This window comes from Schistocerca serialis, chromosome 8 (assembly GCF_023864345.2).
Source record: "Schistocerca serialis cubense isolate TAMUIC-IGC-003099 chromosome 8, iqSchSeri2.2, whole genome shotgun sequence".
Taxonomy (NCBI): Eukaryota; Metazoa; Arthropoda; class Insecta; order Orthoptera; family Acrididae; genus Schistocerca; species Schistocerca serialis.
In genome coordinates, this window is record NC_064645.1 from 150,780,836 (window position 1) to 150,808,147 (window position 27,312).

A 27,312-nucleotide genomic window follows, 5' to 3' on the forward strand; every position below is an offset into this window, starting at 1 on the left:
GCGGCTGCATGCGGCCAGGGGGCAGTGAGTTCGCTTTCCCCCTCCACGCGGGCTCCGAGCTGCCGCACTGAGCGCTCCGGCTCCCTGGAGCTCGGTTGGAAGAGTCTGTTCTAAGTGACTGATGACCTCCCATAGTGCTCAGATCCATTTGAACCATTTCTATCAACACAATATTTATAAACCTTCTTTTCTTTTGATATATTCTGTCCCTTATTCGATAGATTAAGAAACTCATTTGAGTACTAAACTATACTGCCAAGCTGACTGTGAAATGTCAAATGAAGTGGAAGTTGAAGACAATGGTATGACACTGACACACTTTGGATTTTGCCTGGGTGATCAGCAAATAAATGACGAACTCCATCTTTGTGAAGGCTTGTGCGACTTCATCAAGGAAGTGTGGAAACAGCCATTTATCGTACGGACAAATCAATGTATTAATTATAGTTGGCCTTTGTTGTTAATATATTAGACCTTAATCCCTACAATGTTTCAGAATCTAAAATTAGCAGATTTCATGGATGAATAAATTAAGTCTACACCAATACTGTGGATATCACTTTGAAGTGCATGGCAGAGGATAGTTAACACTGTACCACCTATTAATGCTAGTAGTATGTGGCGCCAGGAAAATGTTTGCTTACATTCCTCTGTGCACGCTTTCATCAAACTAATCTGTGGCCGCGACACGTAGGGAGTTGTACTGTATTTCCAGATTCGTCGCTTAAAATTGTTTCTTGAAACACTGTAAGTACGCTTCGGTGGGCTACTCGTAGTTTATCTCTATCGTCAAGAGTTTGTCAGTTGAGAGTTTTCAGAATGTCGTTTTCAGAATGTCCGTGACGTTCTCCCAACAAGAAACAAATACGCGTGTGAAAATTCTTGTTGCCTTTCGTTGCATACGTTCAACATCCCATGTTAGCGCTATTTCGATTGAGTTCCAGAAAACTGAGTAGTATTCTAGGATAGGTGGCATGAATGTTGTCTAAGTAATCTCCTTTGTAGACTGATTGTATTTTCCCTTGTATTCTACCAGTCAATCGAAATCTGTCCACCGCTTTGCCTATGACTGAGATTATGTGGTCATTACACCCAGGTATTTGTATTTCAAGTGTGACTCAGTGATAATTTATTGATAGAATACTACGTTTTCTCGTTTTGTGAATGATTTTACATTTCTGAACATTCAAATCAAGCTGCTAATCTCTAAACGACTTTGAAATCTTACCAAGATGTGGCTGGATATTTGTGCCGTATCTTCAGTTTTACTAACTGCACTCGGGAAAAGTCATTAGTAATATCATTAGTAATAACAGGTCATGAATACACAACATGAAGAGAAGGGATCCCAAAACACTTCTCCGGCGACCACCTCAACTTACTTCTATATCTGCGGATGAGTCTATATGCAAGATGAGATACTGCTTTCTGCGTGAAAGTGAAGAGTGAAAATTCGTTGTTGAAACGATCCTCTAGTTTAGGCTATGAGTAAGCCATTTCTCGCCAGTATTCTTTCTTTCGGAGTGCTACTCCCTCAGACATATGCAGTATGGGAGTTAGGAAAGCGGTACTGACAAAATTAAAGTTGTTCGGGTGAGCCGTCAGTCGTCCTTGGATATCTCAGTCGTTAGAGCAATTGCCCCGAAAGACGTTTTCGAGTCCCGCTCCGGCACGCAATCTGCTAGAAAGTTTCAAAATTATGCTCACTCCAGTGCAGAGTGAAAATTCTTTCCGAATCTTCAATCCAGTCATAAATTTCTTTTGTCACTCCATATGATCTAAAAAAATAAAAAATAAAAATAAAAATGAACTCCAAGATTGGGCCCAGAGGCTGTAGTATACAGAGAAGTTGCAGCACTAGAAAATTGCAGCGAAATGCAGGAAGATCTGCAGCGGATAGCCACTTGGTGCAGGGAGTGGCAACTAACCCTTAACATAGACAAATCTAGTGTATTGCGAATACATAGAAAGGAGGATCCTTTATTGTATGGTTATGTGATAGCAGAACAAACATTGGTAGCATTTACTTGTGTAAAATATCTGGGACTATGCCTACGGAACTATTTGAAGTAGAATTATCATATAAAATTAATTGTTGGTAAGGCGGGTGGCAGGTTGAGATTCATTGGGAGAGAAAATGTAGTCCATCAACAAAGGAGGTGGCTTACAAAACACCCGTTCGACCTATACTTGAGTATAAGTGTGGGATCCGTACCAGGTCGGGTTGACAGAGGAGATAGAGAAGATCCAAAGAAGAGCGGCGCGTTTCGTCACAGGGTTATTTGGTAAGCGTGATAGCGTTACGGAGATGTTTGGCAAACTCAAGAGGCAGACTCTGCAAGAGAGGCGCTCTGCTTCGCGGTGTAGCTTGCTGTCCAGGTTTCGAGAGGGTGCGTTTCTGGATGAGGTATCGAATATATTGCTTCCCCCCACTTATACCTCCCGAGGAGATCACGAATGTAAAATTGGAGAGATTCGAGCGCGCACGGAGGCTTTCCGGCAGTCGTTCTTCCCGCGAACCATATGCGACTGGAACAGGAAAGAGAGGTAATGACAGTGGCACGTAAAGTGCCCTCCGCCACACACCGTTAGGTGGCTTGCGGAATATAAATGTAGATGTAGATGTAGATGTAGATGAAGCAGACATCGTCGTGTCTTCTTCTGCCATATAACGTCATTTCGGTATGCATGTGTATGGGTCAGCACACCTCTCCCCCGGCTGCTGTCGAGTTTTCATACATTGTAACCGCTACTTCTTATGATAGTAACGACAAACTCCTCAGTTACCATCTCTGGGCTGAATGTACCATGTTCTAATTTTGCTACTAAGGAAAAAATCTTTGGAATTATCGGGGATTGAACCCGCGAGCTCTGCCTAACAGCCAGATGTGACAGGCCGTGTGGTCTTATTTTCATTAGTAAACGTTGTGTTGTACGGACTCAAACAGTTTTCAGCATGCAAGAAATACTGTATCCATCAGACTGTTTTGATCTAGAGATTTCAGGATGACTTAAGTGAAAACGACGAATTTTGTTTGACTTGACCAGTTATGAGCTTGCTAATATGGTTGACGACTGTAGTTCTTCGCTTGCGTTGCACTCTTGATGTCATCTTCTGAAACTAGTTGTATTTGAAAACAGATTTTTTAATAACTTGCCCAACAAAGATTAAACTTCAATTATATGCATATTCATTGATTCCAGAAGATATCACGGTAATCAGCTTTTTATATTAACTTTGTACGTATGTGTATGGATTACATCCGTGCTCCAGAGGTAGCGCCTTTGATTAGTAATCACGACGGCAAATTGACCTCAGAGAGCAGTGGAACCTGTTAATAAACCTGTTTATAAGTCATTATTCTGACCTGCAACATTTATTACAGTTAATCGTTGCTCATCACATTTCGATTTCCATTTATTTTTTCCAATACGCAATACATTTCATCGCTGAGTTATTGAGAGCTGCTTGTACATCGAGTGTTCGCATAAAATGCTCCACTTTACTGCCACTCAAATCCTGCACATTTTGCGCAGTACATACGAGAGCCATTGACCGCGACTGTTCTGCATCGGTACGCGGAACGAAGTTGGCGCATTCAGCTTGTAAAATAAGTACGCACTTACCGCGCGTCATAACGGTGGCAGCACAATGTTACGGCAACTAACCAAGACCACACGCTCGCATAGAGATCACATAAACTGCTGGAGCGTTTGCAACTCGTTTAAAAACTCTAAATTTATTGCTATGGAAATTATTCAATGGTAATGATAAGTGATGTAACGAACAGAGCCTCTAGCTTTTAGGACATGTTTCTGGTCGCCTACTATGACTTTTCTGGAGACCGTAAATATGTTCCGCGGGAATCAATATGTATTCCACAGACAAAAATTGCATGACATCATGTTCGGTCTGTTGGGGCAATGCCAATGATCCATGAGTTACGGAAGGTATTCGACACAATTCCACGCTGCAAAATTAGAGGGACTGGAGCTCGTTCAGAAGCTAAAAAAAAAAGGGGCGAGGTAACAGGTGCCAGAGGTGTAAAAATTCTCCTTGCAGACTGCCTGCTCTATCTCCACCGCTACTCAATTTGCCGCAGCGGAAACCCAAGAGTATAATACGTGTGTACTGAAGCCCAGCAGTTAAGGCAGGCCAACTTAGGTTTCTGCTAGCCTGGAAGGTTTCACGAGACCCATTCACCCTGCTGCACTTGATGACATGTTGCGCTGTCAATCCGATCAATTTGGGAATAATATACCAGTCACAAAAAAGAGCCTAAGTTCAGCAGGGAAAAAGCTGTCGTGTGTTTATGAGACAGCTTCAAATAAATCGGTAGGTGACACGCAAATCAAGTTGTGTAAAATGTTGCTAAACACTCACGGGGGAATCTCGAATATGTTGCGACATGTCTGTAAATTTGACAAGCAGTTTCCTCACTCCAGAAATATTTTGAAAGAGGACAAAGACTTATTGGCCAAAACTGTAAAACACTTAACATGAACTTAAAAAGAGTTTTATGATGTGTTTTAAAATGACATTGAATGTTTTTCACATAAAATGCCATAAGTAAACAACAAAACAGCAAAGTCAAACAGAGTTAACGAAGTTTTGCTGCCAACGACCGGTCGTATGAAATTAACAAAGTTCTAAAAATAGCAACTGGAGCGGATTTCATTAATTGAACAACAGCTACGGTATCAACAGCATGATCCGGATAGGGAGAAACTAATAACGGCGGATAACTTCCATGATATTATAAGAAGCTGTAGAGCGTAAAATCTTTAGGGGAATACATACAACAAATAACTGAGTACTACTGTGAGATGAGTTCGATACAAGAGAGGATCGTCGCAGGTCGTAAGGAACCAGACAGAAGACATGAATTCCACTCCTAAATTCCATCACCACTGTCGCCACACATTTTACAGCCGCCAACACTCTCATTAGAATGTCTTAAAATTTGCCGGCCGCTGTGGCCGAGCAGTTCCAGACGCTTCAGTCCGGAACCACGCGGCTGCTACAGCCGCAGGTTCCAATCCTGCCTCGGGCATGGATGTGTGTGATGTCTTTAGATTAGTTAGGGTTACGTAGTTCCAAGTCTAGGGGACTGATGACCTCAGATGTTAAGTCCCTTAGTGCTTAGAGCCATTTGCCTTAAAATTTCACATTGATTGTTAACTGTTGACCGATCGGGAAGTTCAAATTTGCATTTTCACGCTTAGGCAATATTCATCACACCTTACGCGATGACCGACATCTCCCTTTTTCCGTTCAATAGTTCGTTTTTTATCTCGTTGATTACTCAGCTCCTTCACGGTTCTCATCATATTGTGTAAATTACTTTTTAACATAGAGTGGGAGCTAAAATTTGCAATGACGATGTCTGGAAACCAAATCAGTTTCTATTTGTATTCCAATCCACGCGAAACAGCAGTTGTGAACAGCGTCATTAACAATACCCTGTTAGTTTAACTCAACAATGTACGAAACGCTACGCTAACTACATTTGTTCTGGCTTCTTGTTTTTCTAATTACACACTCTTCTGCGGAGAGTCCGACATGATTATGGCCCCAAAACGGGAATTACCAGACTTTTGAGTGGGGAATGGTAGTTGGAGCTAGGTACATGGGATATCCCATTTCGGGAGTATGGAAATCAATATCTCAAGATCCGCAATGTCAAGAGTGTGCCGAGAATACAAAATTTCAGGGGTTACTTCTCATCACGGACAACGAAGTGGCCGATGGCCTTGATTTAACGACTAAGAGGAGCGGCGTTTGCTTAGAGTTGTCAGTGCTAAAAGACAAGCAACAGAACAGACACATAAATTAATGTGAGACGTATGACGAACATGTCCGTTACGTCAGTGAAGCGACATTTGGCGTCGGCTATGGCAGCAGACGACCGACGCGAGTGTTTTTGCTAACAGCACGACATCGCCTCCAGTGAATTCCCTGGGCTTGTGACCATAACAGTTGGGCTCTAGACGACTGTAAAACCGTGGCCAAGTCAGATGAGTCCCGATTCCAGTTGATGAGAACTTATGGTAGGGTTCGTGTGTGGCGCAAACCCCACGAAGCCATCGACTGATGTCGTCAACAAGGCAAAGTGCAAGCTGATAGTGGCTCCATAATGGTGTGGGCTATGTTTAGATGGTATGGACTGTCAAATGTATCAGGAAACTAGGACTGAAGTTTGTTAGGCCAGAAGTAGCATATAATGATTCGATAAATGAAGAACAAATAACCTTTGTTCCCACTGCACTGGTTATTTTGAGAAAAAGATGTAGTTTTGAGATGGATGAAACTGGAGATATTAGGCTCAACTAATTTTGAACTATGAGTGTTGTACTCCATCCTAATACCTTTCATTATATTTATACTTTTTATTCTGGATCATGCTGTTTGATTTATGTATAGTACTAGGTCTCTTTTCTTTTATGAGACTTAATAAAACAGTGACGAAAACTTTAGATAAATGTCTGTATTTCTTGTTGGTAGAAGTTTTGTTGTATTTTTGAAATACTGACTACAATCGGAATGGTAGCTGACAGTTACGATGGAAGTGTAGACAAGTCAATGTATTACCAAATTCATGCTAACTTTGACCGCCTGTAACTTTTTCTATTACTTCCTTTGCATCTTAGAATATATATATTCTAGTAATTAGTATGTAAGCCTCTCATTCAAACCCACATTTCCACTAACATAAATATCACAGAACTAGAAACAATCATGATAATCACATCTGAGTCTAAAAGTCGTTCAATGTGTAACCGGTTTACAGTAATGTGTTGACACCCTCCGCATCGGAACAACTATGCATGCAGTTGTATATGACAGGCTTTTGGAAGACATAAATTGTAAAAGTATTAAATACAAATCATGTCTGATAATGGTGAAGAGTTTCACCAGGAAACAATAGAAAATAGGTACAGAGTGGAGCAGAAATGTGTGTGAAACGTAGTTTCATGATCAGGGAAGGCCTAATGGCCGAACCGCTGTACGCTGTAATCATGTCATTCGCTATTCAATCTTTGGAACGTAAAGAGACAGGATGACAAACATATTAGACACATAGGAGGTGGTAAATATCTAGGACAGATGTGGTACTTAACATCAGATAAATGAATGTAAATATTTTTTGAATGCCTATCTCTTTGTTCTATATTAATACTATTTATACTCCACTAGTTATTTTTAATTCTTTACCTTTTATTACAAGAACTAGTATCATCTCAAAAATTACTTTAGTATTGTTTGTGATTTTCCAGATACAGCCCACTGTACCACATCCTCGTAATTAAGTTCACACATCTGATTCATCTTTACCCTCTACCACTACCAGTCATTCCCTTTCCTGCTCCACTCGAAAATAGAAAATAGAGCGAGGGAAAAAGAAGTCAATATGCCTCCATGTGAGGCCTAATTTCTCGTATCTTAATTTCATCGTCCTTGCGCGCAACGTATGTTGGTGGGCGTAGAATCGTTCGGCAATCAACTTCAAGTTCTCAATATTTAATGAATAGTACTGTCTTCATAGATTGCTCGGCAACTGTGTAAGTAAACAATCACAGGTCTTCCCGGTTACGCGAAGTGCCAATCTCTCTGCGAAGCATAGATTCTATTAATCTGTTTATACATTTCACTGTATTTTTTAGTGTTCTGACGTCGCATTATTCATCTTCCATGCATGTCATCCTGAAACTCCCGACGTTACCCCCTAGGCAATTAATGAGTATTATGAACTGTTCTCTGGCATAAGCGCGAAACTGGTTTTACTTCTTACGATTTCTGTCTCGTAAGAACGGACGTGGACTCACAGTAGCCATCGGTTTTAGTGTCTGCAACTGAAATATCACTCAGTGAAGTTTCTCTTTAAGACACCGGGCATATTCCCCCATCTCGTGCAGTAGTAGCTGTGTTTCCCTAAAACGGAAAAATACCACCGGGCATTTCCACTGATGAAGCAGGTAGTGGCTGCCCTATCCAGGTTCCGACAAGCTACATGGAAATATACTTCGGAGTTTTTAGTCGTTCAGTCGTTAGCGTACCACTTCGGCAAATTCGTTATCTCACCACCTATCACCGTGACGCCCACCCCTGACTGTGCGGCAGAATACAGAACTGGAAGGAGGAGTAGGCCGAAAGGTGTGTTTCACAGTTAGAGCACATTACTCCTCACTGTCTGTGATGATAAATTTCCAGAATGGCATCGAGCTAGAGCACCTCCCACCAGAACACATCAGATAGTGATACAGGGAATCACTTCCGGGAACCATGATGTGGAGCCGCAGCCTACAAAATACTTTGCACAACAGCTAACGATGCATGATGCACGCAGAAAACTACCGTTCGAAACCGCCCTTTCCCAACACTACAATGCATTTTCACGTACTCTTTCAGTCATCCAACGAACACTAGTAGCTGTTTGTGAACTTTGGTGGGTCACATGGTCACCAGAAGTGTGGGACGTGATGGGACGACGTCTTGTTCCATCTATTGTCCAGTGGGACATCAGCATCAATGTCCGTGTTTTGCAGACCACCGTATGGTGTGTGGCAGAGAGTATTTACTTCACAAGTAACGCGTTCTTCCCTGCTATACTATTCCATTCATGGGTGCTATGCAGAAATAAAAGAATGTTGCTGTCCTTCAGTAAGAGCCCGAATGCCATTAATTTTAGTACCGCATCGTCTACATGAGGCAATTTTGGACGAAATAGTGTATTTATTGACTTTATTTGGGAATGTGGTTGTCTTTAATTTTGTGTGTAAGGCTCCCGGCGATTTACAACGTGTGTATTTTCACTGAACGTCTCTCTACACTTTCACGCTAACAGGCACGTGATAAGACATATAGTTCGTGTTAACTGTGTCTTGCAGCCTGTGTGGAGTTATTGAATGTCATTATTTATTAAATATATACAAGGCTGCTCCTTTTATTGTTTATTTTTATTTTCTCTGGACCGGAATTGGGCAATACACCCGTCTTCATCGTTCCTGCGGAAGGTACGCAATACATAATGCTATATGCTATGCGACGCTTTCACAAATTTGGGTTAAGTTGCCCGGTACTTAACGTACAATTTATTGTGCCTTATAGAATTGATTCAGTATATAAAAGAGCAATGGGTATCTCCCTTTGAAAATCGTAGAATGGTATAAAATCGTATTTAGTTTTTAGCTCAAAATATATTGTTCAGAAGTATCTTTTTAGCGAAAAGCTTTATTACTTTCAACTTAATAACCAATACTGTATTGTTGCATTAACTTTAATAATGCAACCTATAAATCTAATATTTTCTAAGCTTGTGAGGCAAATATAACGAGAAAATCACATTTTCTTTCAGAGATTTTACACATAATTCCTTTCGACTTCTTTTTGTTCCGGAACCGTATGGAAATACTTAGACACAACGTGAACTATATATAGCTTCTCTTTCTTTTTTGTATATATATTTATTGCAGTGCTACTTAACGTCTCTCAGTCAGATGAAATACAACATTTAGTTTAGTAACTAGGTAAATTTCATATGCCTGCAAGATAAATACAAGCGGTATTTTTCCAAAATGTTTTCAGTCGAAACTCTCGTACCCCTGAAAGTGGTCGCATTTTATGCCGTTGAGAATGCGCTAGGTGACGATCAGTTTGGCTTTAGGAAAAGTAAAGGGACGAGAGAGGCAATTCTGACGTTACGGCTAATAATGGAAGCAAGGCTAAAGAAAAATCAAGACACTTTCATAGGATTTGTCGACCTGGAAAAAGCGTTCGACAATATAAAATGGTGCAAGCTGTTCGAGATTCTGAAAAAGGTAGGGGTAAGCTATAGGGAGAGACGGGTCATATACAATATGTACAACAACCAAGAGGGAATAATAAGACTGGACGATCAAGAACGAAGTGCTCGTATTAAGAAGGGTGTAAGACAAGGCTGTAGCCTTTCGCCCCTACTCTTCAATCTGTACATTGAGGAAGCAATGATGGAAATAAAAGAAAGGTTCAGGAGTGGAATTAAAATACAAGGTGAAGGGATATCAATGATAGGATTCGCTGATGACATTGCTATCCTGAGTGAAAGTGAAGAAGAATTAAATGATCTGCTGAACGGAATGAACAGTCTAATGAGTACACAGTATGGTTTGAGAGTAAATCGGAGAAAGACGAAGGTAATGAGAAGTAGTAGAAATGAGAACAGCGAGAAACTTAACATCAGGGTTGATGGTCACGAAGTCAATGAAGTTAAGGAATTCTGCTACCTAGGCAGTAAAATAACCAATGACGGACGGAGCAAGGAGGACATCAAAAGCAGACTCGCTATGGCAAAAAAGGCATTTCTGGACAAGAGAAGTATACTAATATCAAATACCGGCCTTAATTTGAGGAAGAAATTTCTGAGGATGTACGTCTGGAGTACAGCATTGTATGGTAGTGAAACATGGACTGTGGGAAAACCGGAACAGAAGAGAATCGAAGCATTTGAGATGTGGTGCTATAGACGAATGTTAAAAATTAGGTGGACTGATAAGGTAAGGAATGAGGAGGTTCTACGCAGAATCGGAGAGGAAAGGAATATGTGGAAAACACTGATAAGGAGAAGGGACAGGATGATAAGACATGAGGGAATGACTTCCATGGTACTAGAGGGAGCTGTAGAGGGCAAAAACTGTAGAGGAAGACAGAGATTGGAATACGTCAAGCAAATAATTGAGGACGTAGGTTGCAAGTGCTACTCTGAGATGAAGAGGTTAGCACAGGAAAGGAATTCGTGGCGGGCCGCATCAAACCAGTCAGTAGACTGATGACCAAAAAAAAAAAAAAAAATGTGACAGAAACTGGTTATTTAACAGGAAAGCCATCCGTGCGAGTTTCTTAGAAAACTCTTACCTGCCCTTCTCCCGTAGTACTTTAAACGATGGAAATACGCATAATATTATCAGTATTGACCTAGTGCGACAGACTTTCGTAGAACGTATATTTTAACTATATTGATGCATAAGTTCCTGATTTGTCGATTTTCATATCCGTTTCACTTTCGTCTCTTTATGGCTGCCTGTGTTCGCTCAGAAGTTCTCTTTCTCAAATAACTGATGATTTGTGTGCCTTGGGACTATTTTCAACTGCTGACTGATCAAAAGCTGGGTATCTTTATCGATTGTGAAGATTTTCAAAGCAATGACGTTTGCTATCGCGTCAAGGTTTTGAAAAAAAAATGTCTTGTTTCTTTTCACTTGTTACGTTCCGGCGATCTCTCACCACATTTAAGTAGGTGTCGCCACTGCTGCCACAAATCCAATTTTAGTATGAAGTTTCACAGTTCCTGCGTCGGAAGGCATTAATTTACTAAACTAATTTTCACTTTCCACACGGTATGACATAGTTAATTTACACACCCGAAAACTGTAATAGTAAACTATTAATACTCATATGGCAGATTATAGTTTACTCCCAGTTACTTCATGCTATTAATATATAGTTTTCTGTAAATGAACTGAAAACCAAGAAGTACTTCCTACGACTACGATCTTCTCTCGAAAGTCCGCGATGGGTCGTAAAAGGGTTCTGTAATTCGCATGGCTTGCTATCACTGGCTTATCACGTCAGAGAACTAATGTGAAGCAATCGGAGAACAATTTCATCTGAGGAGATCGAAGTAAACAATTTGTGTGCATTAGATGTTTAACTATTTTATCATGCAGACGTCATACTTTTGGGTATTTGATATTTTTTCTGGAAATATATCTAAAATGCATATGGCATACAACTAGATACAAAAAGGAGCGATAAACGTGTAAAAATGAATGGTTCCTAAAATGGAAGGACACCAGTGAACTACTTCCCAAAGATGAACGAGTTTGCCTATTTCTATAATAGCTACAGGACAACTCAGAACTGTAATAATATGTTTTTGCGAAATTTTGTACAAGTATTCCATCAAGAACTCTGTAAATGTATATTTATCGAACTTTGGGAGACAACTTCACAGCTATTCAGAATTGCGATCATAGTTTTTCGCAAAATTACACAGTATTCTTCTAAGTTTGTACAGAGAACTCTTGCACTATAGCATATCTATCAGGTACTTTGAAAAAAATGTATACTACTCGAAAGTCGGGTGTCAACTTCACAGCTGTTCAGCTATTCGAACTGAGATCAAATTTTTCTCAAAAATCTACACAACTATTCTAATTTTGCACAGACCTATATCATTTCTATCCCGAACTCTGAAACAAAAAGCATTTTCTCGAGATTCTCGTGCCAAATTCGTTAATAGCGAAAATGGGTCCGTCATCATTGCAATTATCTCATAAACTATTAATGGCAAAAAAAAGTCGTTAGTGTTTTCTGGAAGACTCTTGGGGAGCTATTGTCAATTGTAACCACTATTTTTCCACAAATTTGGCAAGATAATATTTCCTCGAGTACTATTTTTTTCGTGAAATTCTGGAGAACTATTTAGAATTGTCACAGTGAAAATCGAGTGCCAACTTCATATGACTCACAGTGAAGCCGTTTTCAAACATTCAGTTTCTGATAACACTGGCACATACGAGTTCGTCGCATCTCCATGTCTTCACAGTGATCACAGAGCATCTGACGCTGTTCGTGCCCCTGAAAGTTTTGGTTTTTATTGCCCTGCATGAACATTCACTACAATTGTTTGGTATCTGAGCGTGTTGTGTTAGAGATTTCTCCAAAATTTCAAACATAGCTGAAGCAGCAACTGTTGAAAATCTTGACGGTACATGATGACAGCCAAACAGTTGCAGGATAAAGATTTATTGAAATCCTTGACCTTGTTTTTGGTATATCCAAATATACCTTCACGACGCCTTTAGCATGACTGTTTTGTGCATCTCCACTGCAGGATGTGATTTTAGTATATTTTTGCTTCTGATGAAGGTATATTTAGATATACCAAAACCGTGGTCAATGATTTCAATAAATCTTTATCCTGCAACTCTTTGGCTGTTATCATGTACCGTGAAGATTGTAGAATTCTGTTTTTCTCTAACTCTCCCCTCCCCCCCCCCCCCTCTCCGCGCCAACATAGACACGTAATCTATCTTTTTTTTCTTTTTTTACCCTTTTAATATTTGCAAACGTTTTATTGCAGTTCTGCACTTGTTTACTTAATTGTTCATGGACGCTGCTTTCGTACACTTTATCCATGTCGTGCTAGCTGGTTAACTTTGAGTATTACTGTTTGTTCCACAGTACTGTGCAGCTGCTATACACAGTAGAATCACTTTAATGCACGTGATTTGGATCGTCCATATTGCGTTTCAAATAACTTTAATCTTCACTACATTTTAACTCTAATTTTAATCTAATTTATTCCTTCTTATTTATTATAGGTTAATCAGTCGCTAATTAACTTTCTTCGTAACTTAATTAACTAGAGCCCCATTCTGTTTTCGCTGTACTAGCATCCCTATATGCGGCCATCTGCAGTTAAGTAATTCTAGTGCCCCTCCCTGTTAGATCGCCCAGCTTTCCACATCCAGGGCCGCATACAGTATATGGGTGGCTTTACGCTGCGCTCTACATGATGCTGTAACAGTTAAAGGTATTTGTAATTCTTCGTGATGTGGACTGCTAAGGCAGCCAGTCCACAGTGACGGGTAGCCGAAAGAAAGGCACGCGTACACACACGCCGACTGGCGTGAAGTCTGGAACAGGATAACTATTGATTCTAATAAGAAAAGTATGCAGCTCCTCGAATACTTAACTTTATTCTTTGTTGGTTTACAACGTTCTTCTTGAGACATTTATACGATAACTATCAAACTATGTAAGGCTAATGGCGCCTTGCTAGGTCGTAGCTATGGACTTAGCTGAAGGCTATTCTGTCTCTCGGCAAATGAGAGGAAAGGCTTCGTCCGTATAGTCGCTAGCAATGTCGTCCGTACAACTGGGGCGAGTGCTAGTCCGTCTCTCGAGACCTGCCTTGTGGTGGCGCTCGGTCTGCGATCACAAAGTGGCGACACGCGGGTCCGACATGTACTAATGGACCGCGGCCGATTTAAACTACCACCTAGCAAGTGTGGTGTCTGGCGGTGACACCACACTTCGCTTGTTTTCTTTATTAGTTGATCAGACCTCTTTTCCACTGTAGGTGTGGGTTGATTTCTGGAATTTTCTTTCTTGACACCCACAGTTCCATTTAGTTATTCTGACGATCGGATTTTCATCCAGACGGTTTTATGTGTATGTGGCTGATACAGAGCTTTGGTATCCGGGGTAATGATCCTGATTTCACAATTTTACGTGAGTGTTGTTTGCGGTTTTTAATCAAATGTTTGGCGCAGCTTAGAACCGTGCTATTCTGTTGATGTTTCACGATAGTTATTTAATTAGTCTCCATTTTCATTTTAAATTACCTGATGATGCCTAACAACCGCGAAACGCGTTTTCTTGAAATAAAAATAACTTTGCAACCGTGACTGTCTTATTATCAGTATATAACAATGAAAACCGGTTCTGTATCAGTCAACCAGTGATGGAAAGGAATGAATATTACAGAACCTTTACGTTAAAGGCAATTATGAAAAATATACAAGAAATAGAAAAGATTACTATTGGACACGTAGAAAACCACCAGCGATTGGCCGGCTAGAGCGGTTCTAGGCGCTTCAGTCTGGAACCGCGCGACCGCTACGGTCGCAGATTCGAATCCTGCCTCGGGCATGGATGTGTGTGATGTCCTTAGGTTAGTTAGGTTTAAGTAGTTCTAAGTGCCAGGGGACTGATGACCTCAGATGTTAAGTCCCATAGTGCTCAGAGACATTTGAACCATTTTTTGAACCACCAGCTATCGATCTTTTATGCACAGCGATGTTAGACTTTTGCCTCTGATGTAAATGTCATAACGGATATACGACAACAGCGCCTACTGAAATCTGTTTGAACACAAAAGTCCGTAAAATTTGCGCCATATATATGGTGCTTCGACGACCAATCCATCTGTCATGAGATATGCTATTCAGTACCGCTTCAACCGCACACGAGCTATGTGCCGGACATCCATTATGTTGGAAGTACATCGCCATTCTGTCATGCACTAAAACATCTTGTAGTAACATCGGTAGAACATTACGTTGGAAATCAGCATACATTGCACCATTTAGATTGCCATCGATAAAATGGGGGCCTATTATCCTTCCTCCCATAATGCCGCACCATACATTAACCCGCCAATGTCGCTGATGTTGCACTTGTCGCAGCCATCGTGGAGTTTCCGTTGCCCAATAGTGCATATTATGCTGGTTTACGTTACCGCTGTTGGTGAATGACGCTTCGTCGCTAAATAGAACGCGTGCAAAAAATCTGTCATCGTCCCGTAATTTCTCTTGTGCCCAGTGGCAGAACTGTACACGACGTTCGTCGTCATCGCCATGCAATTCCTGGTGCATAGAAATATGGTACGGGTGCTATCGATGTTGATGTAGCATTCTCAACACCGTCGTTTTTGAGATTCCCGATTGTCGCATAATTTGTCTGCTACTGATGTGCGGATTAGCCGCGACAGCTAAAAGACCTACTTGGGCATCATCATTTGTTGCAGGTCGTGGTTGACGTTTCACTTGTGGCTGAACACTTCCTGTTTCCTTAAATGACGTAACTATCTGGCGAACGGTCCGGACACTTGGATGATGTCGTCCAGGATACCGAGCAGCATACGTAGCATACGTCCGTTGGCATTTTGATCGCAATAGCAACACATCACATCACTTTTCCGCAATTGGTAAACGGTCCATTTTAACACGGGGAATGTACCACGAAGCAAATACCGTCCACACTGGCAGAATGTTGCGTGATACCACGTACTTATACGTTTGTGACTATTACAGCGCCATCTATCACAAAGCGAAAAAAGTGTTCCAACTAAAACATTCATTTTTCTTTACGTAATACACGAATATGTAATAAAAATGGGGGTTCCTATTTTTAAAAAATGCAGTTGATATCCTTTTGACCTATGGCAGCGCCATCTAGCGGGCCCACCATAGCGCCATCTGGTTTCCCCCTTTATGCTAGACAAGTCTTTGTAGTTTTTTCGTTTGACGCTTATTTCGTGAGAATTAGAAAATCCCACTTGTCGCCATTCAGTGGAAGACCACTTGCGGTATTGGCGTGCAGATTCCAGCCTTCGTCGCCGATAAACAGCAGTCAGCCTGGGTGCATAAACCAGGTACCTGCTCCAGGGACCCATACGCAGCAATGTTAGTTTAATGCTCGTTGAGGACACACTCTTGGTAACCCCTCGGTTATCTGAGCGGTCAGTTGCCTAACAGTTGCACATATATTCGTCCGTACACACCTCCACAGTCGTCGTTATCTTCTATCAACTATGACCCTTGGTACACCACAGTTGCGGTGGTGCCGGTTTTGCATAACGCCATTTTGTCATGCTCGGTGTATTTTAAACACGGAACAATCGAACAGCAAACTTATCGAAATCGGAAATGCTTACACCCTTGTCCCGAGTGCAAAGTTCACGTGGCTAAAATCTCACTGGACGAAATTTACCGTGTACAGGACACCTGTTATAGCAGTATCTGCCCTAATATGTTATGACTCTGCTGACGACCTTTTTTCCATAGCATGTCAGCGCCGTGTTACAAGTTATCTCTCACCAATGAACTACTTCGTATTTTAAACATGGAAACCCTACATCAAAGCTTCCTATAAAGATGAAATTTATGACCACGAAAATACTACTGAAGTGTAAGTATCTGATTTTCTGTCAGTAATATGATACACAGTGCTTCTGAAACTTCGGAAAACTGGTTTGGTCCTTCTCCTCAACAAGTCTATCACATACAAAATACACTGGTGCGCAAAACTTAAGGACGAATGTAGCTCCCGCATGGTATGTCACAACCAAGGTAACACGGCGATGAAGCTTGTGTCATAATGTACATAGAAAGAACTGCTAGTATATGGTACAGAAACTAAGTGGAAGAAATACTCAATGACCCGAAAAGAAATGAGGTTTTTACTCAAAGACATTAATGACCCTGAAATCATACCGATTCAAGATGGTCCCCTGAAGATGAACATAGTTCACCCTCATTGGCCCTGACTTCATTTTTATGGGTGACAATTCTTAATTGGACGTGTAGTCGCCACAGACGTCAACGCATTGTCTGGAACGTTCGCCCTTGCTGGCCAGAAGGTCGGTAGGCTGTTCCATTCCGCCACCAGCGCAGCTATCAACTGCTGGTACATGTGGACATGCTGCAGTACATGTCCTCAACGCATCCCATACGCGCTCGATATGATTTGCGTATGGGGAACTGGCAGACCAGTCAATGCGCAGGAAGTCCTGTAGCTCTACCTCTGCAGTTCGATGTGATGGCGCATTGACATCCATACAAAGGGCGTTTGCGCCGAATGCACCTCTGGAAAGACGCACGTGGGGAAGAAGTACAGCGTCACAATAACGTTGATCAATGAATGAACCGTGTTCAAAGATTCAGAGGTCAATACGGCCGTACACCATTATGCTCCTTCATACCATAACATTTGCATCACGAAGACGAGCATAGTCGACTCTGTTTCTGTTTTGTGTTCACTGCTCTCGCCATATGAGGGTATGTACAGCATTGCCAAACATGATTATTTGGTGATCCAAGTGTTACGGTGTGGGGAGACATAATGGTGAATGGACGTACTGACCTGAAAATCTTCGAACATAGTTCACCCTCATTGGCCCTGACTTCATTTTTATGGGTGACAATTCTCGATGCAACAGAGCAAGAGGATATTCGGCAGATGGACTGGCCTACTTCCCCCTGACTTAAAGGGCCCTCACACGTTCACTAATACTGTCAAACTATCAACATATTGACCTGACGCGTTGTCAATACTAGAAATAGTGACGAGCAGTACTGATAGACCTCAAATATTATCCGTATTGCCAAAATATACTGAACATGTGAGTGCAAGTATTGACTATTTCTCCATTCAGATGTTTACAGAGCTTCAGCAACCAGCCACGCGGCTTTAGTGTGCACAGTTTATTTTTCGATACGCCATCCCGTATATCAAACCTCAGATGCAGTTTTTAAGGAGTCTTTTAACACAAAAGAATTTCAGTAGTCCTGTTCAAGGATAAGCATTGCATATACCACATGGTTAACAGAGGATTCCGTATGACACTGCTTAGCCATTAATCTGAAAATAATGGTGTAGATTGGACTATTACTTAGCAATATGGAGACGATCCCATTTCGAAAAATACGTCATATATCTGCAATGACTAGTAAGACATCTGCGAAATACACGTCAATTTCACCAAATTATTACAAATTGTTTGACGTTAATTGCCTGAACAGGCCATTACATGGGAGATATGACTGCTTCACAGGTTTTCACAGAATTTTACTAATTGTCCTAGCTTATATTACAGAACTAAACCTAGAGCATTAGAAAGGCCTGCCTATTGCCATAAATCTTTAAGTTACTCCTAATCTCTTGGCGACTGCGTCAGCCTCTCTAACGTAATTTGCTTATCTGTTTTGTCTCGCATCAACGCTAAAAACTTAACGTACGATGCAGGGCTAGTCGGAAAGTAATTTAAGAAATCTTTCGGGTCCATGGTTTTGACTTCAGTCAGTAAATTAAGAATTGATCAGTGGCTCCTTTTTTTTTTTTTTTTTTAATCATTCTCGGACACATTCTGTCTTTTTAGTTGTCGTGTTGTCAAGTGACAATTTTTGTCAGTATTATTGATAGTGTGATGTTGCTTCAATATATTGAGGGTCTGACAAACTAGAATTGTCAATAAATATTGAACGTGTTCAGGCCCCTTTCAGTCCCATAGATCAGGTATTGGATGCATTGGGAAGACGTCCACATGCACCAACAACCGTCCAGGAATTGTCAACCGTGCTGGTAGAGGAATGAAACGTCCTACGACAAGAGCTCTGTACCAAAGAGCTCTGTACCAACCCTGTGGCCGGCGTGAAAGGACACTGCAGAGTATGCACTGCCGTCCGCCGACATAGCCTATAAACAGCCATGTCCCACCTTTTGTAAAACTAGGGGACAATCATACCTCACCATGAGTTCAGTGGAATTATGTCTTTGAATGCTGAGTGCTCAACGTGACAGATTTCTGTCCTACGAGCCAGGGTTCGATTCCCGGCTGGGTCGGGGAATTTCCCCGTTCAGGGACTGGGTGTTGTGTTGTCTTCATCATCATTTCATCCCCATCGGGCGCGCAGGCCGCCCAATGTGGCGTCGAATGTAATAAGACCTGCACCAAGGCGGCCGGACCTGCCCCGCAAGGGGCCTCCGGGCCAATGACGCCAAACGGTCATTTCCATTATCTTCGAATAAAAGTGTCTTTTCTGTTCGTCTCCTTGCGTATTTCTTTCCGTTACCTTCTGCACAACGTTCTAGCAATTCTTCCATTGTATGGCCCAAATTTCATCAAGCTATGTTACTTGGCAGTAGCACATCGTACAAAACTTTCTTTAGTCCTTAAGTGTTGCTCGCCGATGTAGTTTGTCAGATGCATAACTGCTACGTTCTACGTCAGTGTGCACTGACATGCTGTATTCAACAATTGTTCTCCATCTGCAATGTTCTGTGCCACATGCTTCGCTCCGTTACCTAATTAACCATTCCCTGATACCGCAATATGTGTCCCACCAATCTGCCACTTCTTCTGATCAAACTCTTATCACAAAACTCTTTTATCACCGGTATAATTCAACTTCTCTCCGATAGTTTATGTACCAGCCAAATCTTCAGCGTTTTTCTATAGCTTCACATCGCAAAAGCTTCTTTTTGCGTACTGTCTGTATTGTTTATAGATAAAGTTTCGTTTTCACATGAAGTTTTATTTCCAATTTTTATGTTACAAACGACGTCGAACCCGCCCACATTAAATACATAATTTTGACCGAATTTTTATAGCAAGAAAAAATTCTTGGACTTGTATTACAAGAAAAAAAGAATAAGAACGTATTGTCTCGATTACAGTTTTCTCAGCTGATAGGGTTTAAATTGTCTGTTGATCCGTTTCCTAGGCTACTGACATTATCTTTCTTATTAGGTCTACAAGATAAAAAAAATACTGTTTTCCATTAAAGAACAAGAAACTGAGATTATAACGTTAAGTGTATTCTCACGGTGCTCGCAATGTTTGCAGTCATAGTGTTATGTTGATTCTGTGCTTCGATTTAGGGTTTAAAAGACGTGGGAAAGTTACAGAGATGTCACAGCACATTGCAGAGGGGACTTTTCATGTTGATTCATAACTTTTGAAGATGTAATTTAAGATAGTGATATTGTTATTGTCTACATGAGTGTTTTACGTATTTATTTACTGCATAGGGATGATGAGTTTATTTACATAACGTCTATGTACCTAATGAAGGGTAAAAATGATATTAGTAACAGATGGGTAGATTATACTCCAATCAATGTAACTATGACGATTATATGTGTCCTCATTAGTAATGTATGATACCTTCAGCATAAACCTTTTGCAAGAAAGAAAATATAAAGAAAGTTGAAAAACACCTTACGGAACTGCGGAAACTGATTAAGTTGAAAAGAAACAAAAAATGGAGGCACATATTCTATCGTGTTGTATATTTTTTGGACACAAAGTGTCTGTGTCAACGTTTTTAGTAACTGACACCTGATTTCTCTTATCACATTTAGTCACAGAAAATCAAATAAATAAAAGTGTAGTACACATTAGGGTAATCAATAAAATAACAGCTGTAAGTATATTGTTTGTAATAATTGCGGTCGCAAAAGAGTACAAGACAAAATGTCATTGATAGTGAATGAGTAATTTTTTTATAAATATAATTCTACTGTTCTCTAACAACGCAAGATTAAAATGTTTGTAAATAACTACGAAAAATATAATTATATAAGAAAATATTTTTATTTTTGTTGCTTTTATTAAACCTTATTCTTCACATTGAAAAGTTCAGTATTTTTAGTGTGTTTACAAAATTGAGTGGTATAAGAACGTGTTGGTCTTCTTTTTGTTGTGTGCTTATTAAGTGAAAGTACTTTTTGAGTTATGATTATTATGGCATTCAGATAAGTGCAATACATTTTTATATATTCCAGAGAACATGAGGCGTCACTAGTTATAAATTGAGACGTGTCTGCATATCGCGGATATCGCTAAAATGATTCTCCATTTCACCCAAAATGCACATCCTAGTTAATACATGTCCGCCCCCGGTAGCTGAGTGGTCAGCGCGACAGAATGTCAATCCTAAGGGCCCGGGTTCGATTCCCGTCTGGGTCGGAGATTTTCTCCGCTCAGGGACTGGGTGTTGTGTTGTCCTAATCATCGTCATTTCATCCCCATCGACACGCAAGTCGCCGCAGTGGCGTCCAATCGAAAGACTTGCACCAGGCAAACGGTCTACCCGACGGGAAGCCCTAGTCACACGACATTTATTTTTTAGTTAATACATAATAACACGACTTTCAGAATGCGAACAGTTCACCAACATGTGTAACGGGTGATGTACTTAGATAGATAAATCTGGTATTTTGATCTTATAAACGTGACGAATAGATTGAATGATTAGGTAACAGTTTATTTGCTGTTTTAGTCATAGTTGTCCTGGAGCACTTGCACTAAACACCAGAGGCTGCTTATCTCACTGAACAGTAGCATGTACCCCATAATTAAGATTCAAAAATTAGTTGTATCTTTTGCAGTGTCAGTCTCATGAGGCAACTCAGATTAAGTAGGTGCCTCGCGGTTTTGGTGTGCACTCACCGACGAAGGCGGCAGCGCACTGCGGCAGCAATTTGGCGTCGGCTGCTTTGCCGGCCATGTTAGGCGGGCCGTGAGCTCGCGGAAACAGCAGACGGTGCACAGCAGATGCGGAGGGCGACTCGTCGAGATAGCTGAAGGCGTGCAGTGCGGCCGCGCGTCGCGGCTGCGTCCCTTATAACGCGGAGTCTCTCACGATAAAGCGCAGACAGACAAGGCCCCCACACAGCCCCCGGCGCCGCCGCTGTCGGCCTTCGGGCGCGTGTCGCGCTGCCTTGCTACGGGATCAGCGGTCCGATGTCTACGGTGGCTCTCTTTGCGGGATGGGAAGCGTGCAGACGTAAACACCACGCTACTCGAACCGTGATCGAGGGTAATACGATCAGCGTCGAGGCTCAGGTTACGTATTTTGCGTTTGTTGAGATTTCGTCTACAGTCAGGTTCCGAGCTAACGTGTTCGAGATTGGCTCTGAGACATCGATATCTCGAATTCGTAAAGACCTGTATTCTAGTCTCTGGTCAGAAATTTTAAGCCCGTAAATGGAGGAGGAAACTTGAAGGTCATCAGAGAGAGACAGAGGACGTCGAAAGGGTACAGACTCAGTCGCAGGCACTGAATGTGGCCTCTAACATGACAGTTAAGACGTTCGCTAATGATGTTGCCAACCACATAGACAAAAAATATTACAATTTGATCAAGGAAAGGAAGAATGTTGCTTTAGAGCTGGATATAGCCCAACGGTGCATTTGCAAGTAGTGAACGAAATTATACTCTGGTTTCGTAGATACTGAGATAGTTTCTAGTTTATTGTGAATGAAGTTGTAAGTAGGCTGTTTAGGTTTTTATGTTGGCAACGCCACGTAGCGCTCTGTATGAAAATCACTGACTGTGCTGTGTGCAGTCTGTGGCTGGTTGGACTCATTGTTGGAATATTCGCTATTGTAGTGTTGACCAGTTGGATGTGAACGTCACATAGCGTTGTGCAGTTGGAGGTGAGCCGCCAGCAGTGGTGGATGTGGAGAGAGAGATGCCAGAGTTTTGAGAGGTTGCTATAAGCGGACGTGTTTCCGCCAGGAAAAGGAAATTTGTAAAGATGGATGTCATGAATTGATAGATATACATATGATGACTTTCGAACATTATTAAGGTAAACACATTGTTTGCTCTCGATCAAAATCTTTCATTTGCTAACTATGCCTATCAGTAGTTAGTGCCTTCAGTAGTTAGAAACTTTTATTTAGCTTTAGCTTTTATTGGCGCTCGCTGTACCGCAGTAGGTCTAGTAACGAAGATTTTTGTGAGGTAAAAGTGATTCATGAAAGGTATAGGTTATTGTTAGTCAGGGCCATTCTTTTGTAGGGATTATCGAAAATCAGATTGAGTTGCGCTAAAAATATTGTGTGTCAGTTTATTGATAATCAGAATAAGTAAAGAGAGAAATGTGTGAGTACGTTCAGTTTTACTCAGCTGTCTCTGTATCAAATAATGTAGAAGTTTACCAAGCACAGCAATTTATAATTTTTTCACGTGGACGTTTCAAAGTCTATATTAAGAGTCCTTCAGGAAGAAGTTAGTGACTCATTGTGTACTAGCACATGAAGAGTCCACACATCACAGTTCTGCTACACAGCCCCTATTATGCAGTTACAAACAAATTTAAATCATTTAGTGGATCTTGAAATAGAGCATAAATGGTATGGTGCCCCATTTGTGAAGTTCTTGGATATTCAGAATAATAGTAAACTACGAGAGCGTGCCGAAAAGTAATGCCTCAGAATTTTTCATGGGAAACCTATTAAAACTTTTAAAATGACACATACTTGATTAACATTCAACATCTTTATTCTTGATGTCTACATATTTCTCTCTCAACGTAGTCACCCTAGTGATGAGCACGTTTCTGCCAACGAGAACCCAGTTTCTGAAGTTAAAATCTTCTGGGTTATTAGGCCGCGTCATGTTTCTTCCAAAATTTTCGACATTTCCACGCCTCTGTTGGGATCTTCTTCATGATATTTGGTGTTCACTACTGCTAAAACACTGTCAGAGACGAGTGTCGCGTACACTTATAAAGGGGGAGTCTTCCGGCGTTCGTGCTGGAGAAGTGATAGTATTGGTTAAAATTCAAATGGCTACCATTGGTGGGCCGTAGTCATAGGCTAATATTCGCGCTCTGATGCAGGAGAAGGGGCGTTGGTAGCTCATCTCCTGTGGATACCATTGGCGGTCCATAGTCATTGGTTAGAAAGGCACTATTGCACACTTATGCTGGAGAAGGGTTATTGGTTGAAATGCCTGCTGAAAAACGTTTGACTTCGTTGACGGAGCCGCAACCTCACCTCTGCTTGCACGGCTTCATCATCATCAAATGAAGACCCCAAAGGTCTTCTTTAAGTTTTGGAAATTGGAAATTTGTGGTAAAGCCTCGTGGGACCAAACTACTGAGGTCATCGGCCCCTAATCTTACACACTATTTAACCAAACTTAAACTAACGCTAAGGACGATACACACTCATGCCCGAGGGAGGACTCGAATTTCCGACGTGGGGAACCGCGCGACCGTGACGAGGCGCCCCAGACCTCACGGCTACCACGCGCGGCTTTTAGGTTTTGGAAACAAATGAAAATCGGATGGGTCCAAGTGGGGACTGTTTGGAGGATGATCGATGACTGCCAACCGAAGGTGTTGGAATATTGCAGATGTATACCGGCTGGGTCGGGGATTTTCCCTGCTCAGGGACTGGGTATCGTGCTGTCTTCATCATCATTTCATCCCCACCCGGTGCGCAGGTCGCCCAATGTGGCGTCGAATGTAATCAGACCTGCACCAAGGCGGCCGGACCTGCCCCGCAGGGGGCCTCCCGGCCAATGACGCCAAACGCTCATTTCCATTTCCACTGCAGATATAGCAGTGCTCGTGTGTAGTCTGGCTTTGTAATGCTGAAGGAGAGAGTGTTCCATGTGTGGATGAACTCTTCGAATTCGTGCTTTCAGTTTTCTAACGGCCTTGCAATACCTTACAGTGTTAATGGTGGTGCATTTAGGCTTTAATTTCAAAAGTACCACACCTTGAACATCCCAGAGCACTATGAGCATGACTCTGCCTGCTGATGACATGGTCTTGCACTTTTTTGGGGTCGGAGATCCATCGTGGCGGAACTCCACTGATGCTCTCTTGCTTTAGGGGTCAAAATGGTGAACCTAGATTTCATCACCAGTCACAATATTGTTAAGGAACCCGTCACCCTCACGTTCAAAACGCAAAATAAATTATTGACTGATATCCTTCGTTTCATATCAGGAGTGAGTATTCGAGTACCCACAACGCATACAGTTTTCTGGATCGCAGTTCTTCAATGATGGCCTGTACGCGCTCTCGTGACGTGTAACACTTACCTTACGCGAATTCTTTACCGACGAATGGAAAAACTAGTACAAGCCGGCCTCGGGGAAGATCAGTTTGCATTCCGTAGAAATATTGGAACACGTGAGGCAATACTGACCCTACGATTTATCTTAGAAGTTAGATTAAGGAAAGGAAAACCTACTTTTATAGAATTTGTAGACTTAGAGAAAGCTTTTGACAACGTTGACTGGAATACTCTCTTCCAAATTCTGAAGGTGGCAGGGGTAAAATACAGGAAGCGAAAGGCTATTTACAATTTGAATAGAAACCAGATGGCAGTTATAAGAGTCGAGGGGCACGAAAGGGAAGCAGTGGTCGAAAAGGGAGTGAGACAGGATTGTAGCCTATCTCCAATGTTATTCAATCTGTACATTGAGCAAGCAGTGGAGGAAACAAAACAAAATTTCGGAGTAGGTATTAAAATCCATGGAGAAGAAACAAAAACTTTGAGTTTAGCCGATGACGTTGTAATTCTGTCAGAGACAGCAAAGGACTTGGAAGAGCAGTTGAACGGAATGGACAGTGTCTTGAAAGGATGATATAAGATGAACATCAAGAAAAGCAAAACGAGGAGAATGGAATGTAGTCGAATTAAGTCGGATGATGCTGAGGGAATTAAATTAGGAAATGAGACACTTAAAGGTGTTTTACTATTTGGGGAGCAAAATAACTGATGATGGTCGAAGTAGAGAGAATATAATATGTAGACTGGCAATGGCAAGGAAAGAATTTCTGAATAAGAGAAATTTGTTAACATCGAATATAGAATTAAGTGTCAGGAAGTCGTTTCTGAAAGTATTTGTGTGGAGTGTAGCCATGTATGGAAGTGAAACATGGACGATAAATAGTTTGGACAAGAAGAGAACAGAAGCTTTCGAAATGTGGTGCTACAGAAGAATGCTGAAGATTAGATGGGTAGATCACATAACTAATGAGAAGGTATTGATTAGGATTGAGGAGAAGAGGAGTTTGTGCCACAACGTGACTAGAAGAAGGGATAGGTTGGTAGGACATGTTCTGAGGCATCAAGGGATCGCAAATTTAGTATTGGAGGGCAGCGTGGAGGGTAAAAATCGCAGAGGGAGACCAAGAGATGAATACACTAAGCAGATTCAGAAGGATGTAGGTTGCAGTTTGTACTGGGAGATGAAGTAGCTTGCACAGGATAGAGTTGCATGGAAACCTGCATCAAACCAGTCTCACGACTGAAGACCACAACAACAACAACACCTGAGAGCTGCGTCTGTGTTATCCGAGAACTTTCCCTGATGAGTTCATCAACTCGATACCAATTAGTCTCATTGGTTGCCGTACGAGGTCCTCTACAAGGAGCTCTGTACCACACGATGAGACCAGCACCACTGTTTCCTTCATTACGAGCATAATTAACCCAACGCCGCACGTACTGATGTCGATAAAATCATCACTGAACACAGCTTTCATTCTTCTATGGACTTCAGATTTGAGGCACGTTTTCTGATGTTAGAAAGTGGATTACAACACGCTGCTTCTCCTCACCGACGTTTCACATCGCTATATTACACGCTACAATTCGGACTCCTCTAGCGACGTAGGATTGCAACTTGCGTAAGCGAAGTGGGAAAGTCGAGCGAGGAATATGCATGACATGTAATACCTTAACCGATACTGAGAACGGAATAAAACATTTGGAGGCATTACTTTTCAGTATACTCGCATAAGGTGTGCAGTAGCATGTCGATAAGTCGACTTAGAAGCTGAGTTGTATCTGATTTGCAATCAGAAATCTCCCTCATTGTTGGAGGCAAGCTTACCTTCACTCAGTTCTGTTCTATGGCATAATCTTCTAGATCATTCCGGCTAAGGTAAAAAAAGTGGTTGTTCTACAGAAGCGGGCAGCAGGAATATTGCGCAAAGTTCATAACTAAACATCTTGCAAAAGACACAGCAAGGACTCACGGATTGTCACATTTAAATACCAATACATGTACTTATTTCTTGCGGTTAATAACAGGAGTGAATTCTGGGTGGTCTCAGAAATTTATATTCACAATATGTGAAACAGAAATAATTTCTATACAGGCTATGAATATTTCTACACGATTCTCTTCATATATTGTGGTGCAAAAATCTATAACATGTTGTCAGTG

The 27,312-nt window shown here is 41.5% G+C and overlaps 1 protein-coding gene across 1 annotated transcript in view; it reads left to right on the top strand.

The window, feature by feature from the left end:
• The window catches only part of LOC126416890 (uncharacterized), a 391,039-nt gene that overhangs the window by 117,461 nt on the left and 246,266 nt on the right, over nt 1-27,312 (top strand). The gene's annotated exons all lie outside the window — the stretch shown is intronic.